Below are 12,089 nucleotides of genomic sequence, written 5' to 3'. Positions count from 1 at the left end.
GGAAGGTGGTATTGGTAAGCTGATTCTAAAGTTTTAAATATAAATGCAGAGAGACATTCTTGAATTAGAAAACAATGTGGTAAATTTTCCCTACTAGATATGAATAGTCATTATAAAGCTAGAGTTTTAGTCAAAATGCTGTGATATTGGCACAAGAATAGACAAATATACGTTTGGGCGCGGTGGCTCACTCCTGTAATCTCAGCACTTTGGGAGGCTGAGGAGGGTAGATCACAAGCTCAGGAGATCGAGACCATTCTGGCTAACATGGTGAAACCCCGTCTCTAGTAAAAATACAAAAAATTAGCAGGGCGTGGTGATGGACGCCTGTAGTCCCAGCTACTCGGAGGCTGAGGCTGAAGAATGGCGTGAACTCGGGAGGTGGAGCTTGCAGTGAGTCGAGATCGCACCTCTGCACTCAGCCTGGGCGACAGAGTGAGACTCCGTCTCAAAAAAAAAAAAAAAAAAAAAAAAGAATAGACAAATATACCAATGGAGCAGAATAAAAATCCAGGAAACAGATACGTGCATAGTCAGACAGTTGTCTAGCTACATCTGCCTGTAACAGATGAGGGAAACTAGATGCTTTAAATATATGATTCTGCCACAATGAGTTATCTGTGTGGGGGAAAATTGGATCCATAGCTCATATCAGACAGAAAAAATCGATTACAAGGGTATTAATGACCTAAATGTAAAAAGGAAAACTATGAAAGTTTCAGAAGATAACAGAGGGAATATAGTCATGAGAATTAAAAAAAAAAAAAATGACAGTTTACCTCACTGAGAAAATGTGTGCAAGAATTGATATTACATAGAAAAGGAAAATCAAATGTTTAATAAATATATGAAAAGATACTCAACTTTGGTGGTGATCAGGGGTGTAGTAAAGAATTTAAGTTTGCCTCAAATGAAGCCTAGCCTTTGCCCTCAGCTTGGTGGGAGATAACCTCTAAGCTCCTGAAATGTCATACCTGAGAGGAGTGTCTGGCTGTGGACCTTGTGTCACATTGGATAGTTTGACAATGTAATTTACAGTGAGAGCTAGCCTTACCAAATAGTAACAGTATGATTTAGCGTGAGATCCCAAGCTAAGTCAGATGGTAAATATACGACTTAGAATGAGAGCTTTGAAGCTCAACCTTTGGAGAATCTGGAAATGAGAAGTCTATCACTTCTACATGATGGAACTCCATTATATACACTAGACACCCAGACTCAGTTGAGTTTCCTTGGTTGGCAGTATTCCATGTGTATTGTCACACATCTATGCCAGGAAGGTGACACTGTCTTGACTCCATGGGGAGAGGAGAGCAGAAGCTCTGTGTTTGATTCTTTTTCCATGGATTTTCTGTCCTATGTGCTTCATCCCTTAGATGATCTTAATCTGCATTCTTCCTCTATAATAAGCCATAGTAGTAGAACAGCTTTCAGTGAGTTCTGTGAGTCCTAAAGAATTGTTGAACCTGAGGGTAGTTTGGGGAACCTCCAAACTCATGTTGATGTCAGAAGTAGGAAGAGTCTTATGTTGTCTAGTCTCCCTCTAACTACATACACAGTTATGTAACCTCCATGTTATGAAATTGAACTTTAAAACCACATTAATATTTATTACACATCGACTTGATTGGCAAAAATTACAATACCAACTTTGGTTGAAAATTGTCACTAATTTGGAAAACAGGGATTTAGTGAAGACGAAGATAAATCCTGATTGTGATTTATAGCTATAGCAGAAGAGTTGATCGTTCAAGATCTTGGAGTAGAACTCAAGGGGTATGCTTTATGCACTTTTTTCTTTAAGCACATTTTATATCACAATGTAAATGCAAGAACTGAGATAAAATCTTCAAATACTATAGGTAATAACACCACAATGTTGATAGTGAGGTATTAGATCATTTAAAAATCTTTTCTTGTGCTTTTCAATTTTCTGCTATTAAGTTGTATTAAGTTGTTAGAGTAAAAAGAGTAATAGACTTTTAAATAAAGAAATTAAAAATATGTGGTAAATGTGGTGTAAGTGTTAAAGAATCGATGCAACAACATCAGAGAAGATAGAACGGTGGCTACTCACAGTGTGCAGTTGAAGAAACAATAGTTCAAGGTCTGGTCACCAGCTTTGGTACCTAGAGAAATAGTTTTGTGAGTGCTCCCAAAGTTGACTTATTGGTTGAGGACTGATGAGGAACTGGCATGGATCTTGAAATTATGTGTTTACTTTTTTTTTTTTTTTTTGGTGGCAGGTAATGTTTATCAAACCTTCACCAGATGCTAGCACATTCTATAGTATGTCTTGTAAAGTCTAATTTAATTCTTTTTGCCAACCCCATAAGATAAGTATTATTATTATTATTATTTTATTATTATACTTTAAGTTCTAGGGTACATGTGCATAACGTGCAGGTTTGTTACATATGTATACTTGTGCCATGTTGGTATGCTGCACCCATCAACTCGTCAGCACCCATCAATTTGTCATTTATATCAGGTATAACTCCCAGTGTTTACTTTTATAACTGGGATATTGCTACCTGTCAAAATGTTTCCTTCCCTACCTATGGGAACATGGGAAGCTCAATTTAATCAGAAGGTAGTTTTGTAATGCATTCTATAGACTGTGGCAAAGCAGGATGATCAAGGCCTCTCTAAGAAGTCACCTGATTCTGAGCCTTTCAGATATAAGCTGTTACTGTTTTACAGAATCTGGGATAGGGTCGGATGTGGTGGCTCACACCTGTAATCCCAGTACTTTGGGAGGCTGAGGCGGGCGGATCACCTGAGGTTAGGAGTTCGAGACCAGCCTGGCCAACATGGTGAAACCTCGTCTCTACTAAAATTAACAAAAATTAGCCAGGTGTGGTGGTGCACGCCTATAGTCCCAGCTACTCAGGAAGCTGAGGTAGTAGAATTGCTTGAACCTGGGAAGGGGAGGTTGCAGTGAGCCAAGATCAACCACTCCACTGCACTCCAGTGTAGGAGACAGTGAGAGATTCCATCTCAAAAAAAAAAAAAAAAAAAGAAAAAGGAAAACAAGAATCTAGGGTAAACCCTGCCAAATTCCTATTTCCTGAACCCACTTTTGTAAGCTCTTATGTAGAATCCACCTAGTCACAAGTGACCTTTTTTCTTTTTCTTTTAGGTATCTTTCTCCCATTAATTAAATAAAAGTTGTCTTTCAAATTCTAATGGACATGATTAGATTTGCAGGCTTTAGTCTTCCTGCTTTGTCCTAGGCAATATCCCTTCTTGTTAGGAGGCTCCTGAAGATGATTAATTTCATCCATTATGCATTAATTTCAGGAGGTTAACTCTCCAAGGGCCAGATCCTGTTCTTTCTGTTTGATATGCACTCTAGCTCTCTACTCAGTATATGATATTTAAAAATTCTTATTTAACAACAAGGTAGAATAAAGCATTTGCTCATTAAAATACCTTCTCCCTAAATGGGATTTATTACTGAATGAGAATAATGGGCCTATTGTTATTATTTCTGCTCCATTTTCTTGTAAAGAATGTATTTCTTTGTGTTAGCAAAAAAAAAAAAAAAAAAAAAAAAAGAAAAAATGTATAACTTGGTTTCCTTGCAGCTTTTTTGCCACTAAAATATTTTCTAGGCTACACTAATATGAAGATTTTTCAGCAATTTACAGAAATGGTGCTTCTGAGCATTCATTTTCTCTTTTACTACTCAAAGGAAACCATGGGAACGCAGCATCCAATTTTGTTTGACAGGAGACTGGTTAGCAGACCACATGTGGTGTTTTTGTTTTGTTCTATAGTTGTTTCCACTGTGTCCTGTAATTCATCACAAGGATTTTGAGAATGGAAACTGTCACTAACCAAATATACAAAATTAATGAGTAGTTTACACCATTGCAAAGGGTAGGTAGTGAACAGTCAAGCAGAACAAAAGCAACAACACTCCCTGGGCATAATTCCATCTCTACTTAATGAAGTTCAGGTTTCTATGTGTAATGTGAAGTTGTCAGGTCATTGATTGTATCTTGCTTAATTTTGCAGTCTTTTAAAGTCACAGATTACCTACTTTGCACCCACTTTACATAACCTATCAGTTAAGGATAATCATATGTTTAAAGCAACTAAGAAAAACAGTAGCAAATACAACTATCAGAATTTTCATAGCAATTTTGGAATGAACTTGTAACCAGCACCCAGATTCCTTTTCAGTGAGTCCTGTGCTCCTGTGGCAACATATATAACATGAACCCTGGTATTGTTTTTATATGCTTTGAAGCTAGCGGTGATATCATTCATTATGTTTGCAAAAAACTGAAGGGGCTTAGTTATGGATGTCTCACACATAGCTCATTTTAACCAAGGCATACAAACAAAAGGAGAGAAATAATAACCAGAAATCCTTGAACTCCAGACTCCCTCTTAACTAATTGCAACATTTCATACTCCTCTCCCAGTTACATCAGCCTTCAATTACCAAGACAATGACAGGTGTTTCCAACATAAAGTGAGCTTACCTCTAAGTAGTGTACTTTGAATTCAGAAATGTTTGTATTCAAAGACCTCTCTTCCTATACAGTTCAGAGGCTTTTGGTTTCGTGTAACTTGAAACTACTGGCCATGGCCAGTGAAAGACTTGAGCTTTACCTGTTTACCTTGGCACCAAAGATGCCTCTTGAGCCTTTCCTCCTGTCTAGAATCAATGGATTACATTTAAACCTAATTACTAAAATTCTACATATAATTACAAAAAGAAACATTATCAGATAAGAGGAACACAGGATATAGCACCTGTTGAAAATATAAGAAATGTAGATTGACATTTGGGCCAAATATTTCCCTTCTAGACAAATCCCCACCCTGCTGTTTCCTGGGGAGACTGACTGTCACTTGTGCTTCCCTGGCTACGGGCTTCCAGTTGGGTTTGGCTGTAGTGAGTTTCAGCAGGAAATAGAGAAGGGCAGTAGTGAAGTTTAGCATTTATTCTCCTGACTCTTTCCCTTAGGTCAGTCATATCCCTTAAATAACGATTACTGTTCCTTTCCAGGTGTCCTGTTCTGCATGCATTTCTCCTCTTCCTGAGTTTGATAACCTCTTCCACCCTCATCTCCTTGGCCAAGCTCTGCTACTACCAGCTCCAGGTCTCTATTGTCTCTTGTGGATTTTTTTTTTTTTTTTACCCCATGACACTTTTATAATTTGACCCTTTTTAGTAAAGTCTTCTTGAGTTATCTCATTTTGAGCATGCAATCTTTTTACTGTTTAGACTGAGTGAAACACCAAAAATAGCAATAATGCTTAATTCTAAACAAAATAGAAGAAATAATAACAGTCCAAAGTCCAAACTCTTGTTCCTTAATAAGAAATCCAAAAAATTGTCTCCAATTTCACCCGGATCTACCTTCCGCAGACAACTGAAAAAAAAAAAAAAGGAAAATCAAAAAAAGGGAATGGTAAAAACAAACAAACAAAAAACCCCAAAACTACAAACAAGTATAGAATTCCCTTTCTCCTGGGACTCTCCACAGCTCTGCATTTTTCTGTTCAGAACTGGACCTGTTGCCCTTCCAGCCCCCGCACACATGCTGTCCTGGAACTTCACCTTCACTGCTTTCCTTGATTAGATTCACTGCTTCCCCTAATAAAGGTTCAGAAGCCACACAAAGATACATGCTACATCTGCTCTGTGTGGACACTTCTGTTAAATTGTTTCCTTTGCCACAGAAATGAGAAATATACAGCAGGTCTATGTTTGTGGTTTATTTCTGTTGATCCTTAACCCTTACTTCAATTGCAGCCATAATGTCCATACTTCATAAGGAACTTCTAAGAGAAAGTGTATGAAAATTTAACTTTTTGAGCCTTTGTACATTGCAAAATGCTTTTACAGTTGATTGATATAATTTCTAAATATTGAATTTTAAATTTCTGCTGTATTTTAAAACTAATTTCTCCATTTTTCCTTGACAAACTGTTTTTGATGAGATAGTAGATATCAGTCTTCTTCTTCTTTCATAGAAGTTATTAACATATTTTCTTGATTCTTTGTTCTTCGTGTTATCTGAAATTTTATGAGCTCGTATCAAGGTTTGTTCTTTTTTAATGGTCCACTTTAGTTTAAAGGCTTGTCTTTCTTTAGTGCTGGAAAATAATCCTTTATTATTCCTTTATTTTCTTCTGTCCATTTTTTTTCACTTTTTTGGAACTCCTATAAGATAAACTGTTGAACTTCCTGGATTAATCCTTTATGTATTTTTCTCATATTTCCTATCTTTGCTTTTTTATGTATGCTCTGGGAGATTTTCTTGGCTTTTATTCTAGACCCTTCAGACATTTTAAATTTTAGGTATTATACTTTTACTGTCTTTGGATTCTTTCTTATTATATAATTATTCCCTCTTCCTAGCATCCTATTCTTGATATATGGAAGTAATATTTTCTCAAACCTCTCTGAAGAATATTAGTTATACTATGCTCTTTATCTTTCTTTCTCTCTATTTACCTTGTGATGAGTTTTCATTTGTTTATCACTGTATTAAATGCTTTCAATTCTCATGTATTAATGACCCTTCCTTGTTCATTTATATTTTAAAAAGAAAGAAGTTTAGGAGGGTAAGAATCTCTCTCTCTGTGTGTGTGTGTGTGTATAGGTGTGTGTATATGTGTATATATATATGTGTGTGTGTGTGTTTCTCTGTGTGTGTGTATACGTGAGAGATTGAATATACACATCCACACTCACACATGTACATAGACTCTGTATATAGTATTCATATTAGGTTTTTTTCTTTGTTTTCCCTGAGGTGGAATTTTGACTGTCAACTCTGTGTGTGGCTTGAGTGGGGCATGAGGACAATCAGGCATTGCTTTCAGATTGACAAAATATGGGTTCCTAAATGCCAGAATAAGTAGAGCTTTATGTTGGGGTGCCAGTATTGGAAGCCTTATTGTTCTTCAGACAATTTTCTGTATTTCTTTAAGATAAACCCTATGCTCTTTGCCTGCTGGTAGATGACTGTGAGTGGAAATTCTTAGAGCTGGGAGAACCTTTCTCATTAGGTCTTTCATGATGTCTGCACACTCCCCTAACCCAGACCTAGGCTAGATGATTCCTTAGCACCATGTTTCCAGATGTAGTTATTGCATGTTATTGTCATTATTTGTTAATGCGTCTCTTTACTGAATTAGCCTATGAACTGTTGATCACAGCAAGGGACATGTATTAGTAGTCACTGTATCATCTATGTTTCTATGACTGTAGTGTTAGAAACAGAAAATTCTGTGACATTAAAAGCACTTTTCGTTGTTACTTGTATAGCTATTTCACCATACCAATTAATATTTAGTAAGACATCCAAATTATATTTTGTTCCTTTAACAATTTCCCTTGTACTATATTTTCAGGGTTCAACATCTTAAGTGTTCTTTGGAATTTATAGATATTTTTTGTATGTGAGTTCAATGTTATATGACTTATTTGATACATTTCATTTATGGTCATGGGGGAAATCATATTAAATATAGTTTTCTCATTTTTTTATTAACAAGGAAAAATAAGTATAAATTATTTTTGTAATATTAAGACCTATACATTAGAGTACAAGATTCCTTTGGGGAATTTCTAGGCTTGATGTGGCAGATGCAGGACTAAACTGTCCAGATCCATTTTCAAAATAAAACCTCCTGCTTGGATTCAGGCAGTGCACTCAGGAGGCAGCCTTTGGCTATTGCTACACACTTTCTGGGCAGCCTACATCCCTTGACTGAGTAAGGCAGGGTATAAGGCCCAGCCATTTCAGCCTATCATGGGATGCTTTGATAGCAATACTTTCTCTAGAACTGGAACTGAGTTGGCCAAAGCTTTGTGACACATAAATTGTATTTCACCTTTTTCCTGTGCCCAGTGATACTTTCTTCCTCTTCCTTTCATAGATGTTGATCCCTAAACTCATCTTTCACTCCAAACTCCATTTCAGCCCCTGCTTCTGAAGAATACTACTGGTGACACTAATAGTCTCTAGATTATAATTCCTTCCTATTGTACTATAGTATAATGAATTTATACTTCTTTACTTATTCTATAAACATATTATTCTGCTAACCATAATAGATTTTAATTTATTTTAGGTAAAATAATCAAGATAGTTTTGTGTTAATAGACATCAAGGATGATTTGGCTCTTTTCTCCTTTAGCATTCTAATCCCCATATGTAGACTGTCTTTGTTTACACCTGGCAGACCAGTTCTACTCACGGCCAAGAGGACATGCTCTTAGTCATTGAACGGTTTATACAAGTTGTCTTATTCTCATATTAAGTAGTGAATATATAGTCCACGTGTCTTTCATCGTCCCTTTTATTAGCTATAGGATAGCTGTTCTTTTAGTAGTCTGTCTCACTCTGAACTTGGCTACTTATTTTGTCATCATTTGAGTCATGATTCTATCATAAATAATTGAAGTTAACAGACCCAGTAAATGAGTTGATACTTTTTCATGATGCTGATTCATATTATACTTGTTATTGTATTATTGGTAGAATTGTTTTTTTGCTTTTGAAGCTTCTTGAAATACACACACACACACACACACAGAGAGAGAGAGAAACTGTTTGCCAAGTTTTTATGCATAAGGAAAAGCTCATAAAAGTCTGATAGAAAGCCTATATATCTAAAAAGAACTAACAAATTGCAAAGTGCCTGTAAAGAACAACTTCTGCTCCACTCTCAATTCCCTGAGCGCTATTGTGATGGGGATTCTGTTTCACTGTAATCCATCCATGTCCTTATGCTTGAATTCCTGAGACTTATCTAGAATTCAAGAGATAAAGTAAAATCTTCTTTGTGTTTTTTCTCCCTTTTGTGGGTTTGTCTCTGTGTCTTGATTTATTTTGTGGTGTGTGTTCTTTTTTAAACAAAGCAGAACAAAACACATAAATATTATTTTAACAAAAGCCAAGTCCCATAAAGGGTATTAGTTGTTAACCTCAATATTTTTCTCTTATGAGAAACAGTTTATATAATTGAGAGATTAAAAATTATGCTATAGCTTTATTTAGGTGACATTATTTTTCTGCATTATTTATTGAAATAAAAAAAGATCTAAATGTATCTTTGTCATTAACTGTGGTTTTGCAATCAGTTAACTAATGTCTAGCTATTTCTAATAAAAAGACAAATAGGAGTCTAAATTTCTCATCATTGTAGTACAGAAGCATTTAAAAGAAATACTACATGTACTAAATAAAATATAGATCTAGGGGGGCGGAGCAAGATGGCCGAATAGGAACAGCTCCAGTCTCCATTTCCCAGCGCGAGCGACACAGAAGACCGGTGATTTCTGCATTTTCAACTGAGGTACTGGGGTCATCTCACTCGGGAGTGCCGGACAATCGGTGTTGGTCAGCTGCTGCAGCCCGACCAGCGAGAGCTGAAGCAGGGCGAGGCATCGCCTCACCTGGGAAGCGCGAGGGGGAAGGGAGTCCCTTTTCCTAGCCAGGGGAACTGAGACACACAACACCTGGAAAATCGGGTAACTCCCACCCCAATACTGCGCTGTGACACCGGCACACCGGAGATTGTATCCCACACCTGGCCGGGAGGGTCCCATGCCCGCGGAGCCTCTCTCCTTGCTAACACAGCAGTCTGCGGCAATCTAACCGCAAGGCAGCAGCGAGGCTGGGGGAGGGGCGCCCGCCATCGCTGAGGCTTAAGTAGGTAACTAAAGCCGCTGGGAAGCTGGAACTGGGTGGAGCTCACAGCAGCTCAAGGAAACCTGCCTGTCTCTGTAGACTGCGCCTCTGGGGACAGGGCTCAGCTAAAGGAGTAGAAGCCTGTGAAACGCGAACGACTCTGTCTGACAGCTTTGAATAGAGCAGGGGATCTCCCAACACGGAGGTTGAGATCTGAGAAGGGGCAGTCTGCCTGCTCAAGTGAGTCACTGACCCCTGAGTAGCCTAACTGGGAGACATCCCCCACTAGGGGCAGTCTGACACCCCACACCTCACAGGGTGGAGTACACCCGAGAGGAAGCTTCCAAAGCAAGAATCAGACAGGTGCACTCGCTGTTCAGCAATATTCTATCTTCTGCAACCTCTGCTGCTGATACCCAGGCAAACAGGGTCTGGAGTGGACCTCAAGCAATCTCCAACAGACCTATAGCTGAGGGTCCTGACAGTCAGAAGGAAACCTATCAAACAGGAAGGACACCTAAATCAAAACCCCATCAGTACGTCACCATCATCAAAGACCAGTGACAGATAAAACCACAAAGATGGGGAAAAAGCAGGGCAGAAAAGCTGGAAATTCAAAAAATAAGAGCGCATCTCCTCCTGCAAAGGAGCACAGCCCATCACCAGCAACGGATCAAAGCTGGTCAGAGAATGATTTTGATGAGATGAGAGAAGAAGGCTTCAGTCCATCAAACCTCTCAGAGCTAAAGGAGGAATTACGCACCCAGTGCAAAGAAACTAAAAATCTTGAAAAAAGAGTGGAAGAATTGACAGCTAGACTAATTAATGCAGAGAAGGTCATAAATGAAATGACAGAGATGAAAACCATGACACGAGAAATACGTGACAAATGCACAAGCTTCAGTAACCGACTCGATCAACTGGAAGAAAGAGTATCAGCGATGGAGGATCAAAAGAATGAAATGAAGCAAGAAGAGAAACCAAAAGAAAAAAGAAGAAAAAGAAATGAACAAAGCCTGCAAGAAGTATGGGATTATGTAAAAAGACCAAATCTACGTCTGATTGGGGTGCCTGAAAGTGAGGGGGAAAATGGAACCAAATTGGAAAACACTCTACAGGATATCATCCAGGAGAACTTCCCCAGCCTAGCAGGGCAGGCCAACATTCAAATTCAGGAAATACAGAGAACGCCACAAAGATACTCCTCCAGAAGAGCAACTCCAAGACACATAATTGCCAGATTCACCAAAGTTGAAATGAAGGAAAAGATCTTAAGGGCAGCCAGAGAGAAAGGTCGGGTTACCGACAAAGGGAAGCCCATCAGACTTATAGCAGATCTCTCGGCAGAAACTCTACAAGCCAGAAGAGAGTGGGGGCCAATATTCAACGTTCTTAAAGAAAAGAATTTTAAACCCAGAATTTCATATCCAGCCAAACTAAGTTTCATAAGTGAAGGAGAAATAAAATTCTTTACAGATAAGCAAATGCTTAGAGATTTTGTCACCACCAGGCCTGCCTTACAAGAGACCCTGAAGGAAGCCCTAAACATGGAAAGGAACAACCAGTACCAGCCATTGCAAAAACATGCCAAAATGTAAAGACCATCGAGCCTAGGAAGAAACTGCATCAACTAATGAGCAAAATAACCAGTTAATATCATAATGGCAGGATCAAGATCACACATAACAATATTAACCTTAAATGTAAATGGACTAAATGCTCCAATTAAAAGACACAGACTGGCAAACTGGATATAGAGTCAAGACCCATCAGTCTGCTGTCTTCAGGAGACCCATCTCACATGCAGAGACATACATAGGCTCAAAATAAAGGGATGGAGGAAGATCTACCAAGCAAATGGAGAACAAAAAAAAGCAGGGGTTGCAATCCTAGTCTCTGATAAAACAGACTTTAAACCATCAAAGATCAAAAGAGACAAAGAAGGCCATTACATAATGGTAAAGGGATCAATTCAACAGGAAGAGCTAACTATCCTAAATATATATGCACCCAATACAGGAGCACCCAGATTCATAAAGCAAGTCCTTAGAGACTTACAAAGAGACTTAGACTCCCATACAATAATAATGGGAGACTTCAACACTCCACTGTCAACATTAGACAGATCAACGAGACAGAAAGTTAACAAGGATATCCAGGAATTGAACTCATCTCTCCACCAAGCGGACCTAATAGACATCTATAGAACTCTCCACCCCAAGTCAACAGAATATACATTCTTCTCAGCACCACATCACACTTATTCCAAAATTGACCACATAATTGGAAGTAAAGCACTCCTCAGCAAATGTAAAAGAACAGAAATTATAACAAACTGTCTCTCTGACCACAGTGCAATCAAACTAGAACTCAGGACTAAGAAATTCAATCAAAACCGCTCAACTACATGGAAACTGAACA

The sequence above is a fragment of the Piliocolobus tephrosceles genome, chromosome 11 (assembly GCF_002776525.5).
Source record: "Piliocolobus tephrosceles isolate RC106 chromosome 11, ASM277652v3, whole genome shotgun sequence".
NCBI classification, from domain to species: domain Eukaryota; kingdom Metazoa; phylum Chordata; class Mammalia; order Primates; family Cercopithecidae; genus Piliocolobus; species Piliocolobus tephrosceles.
This window is presented reverse-complemented; position numbering follows the sequence as displayed.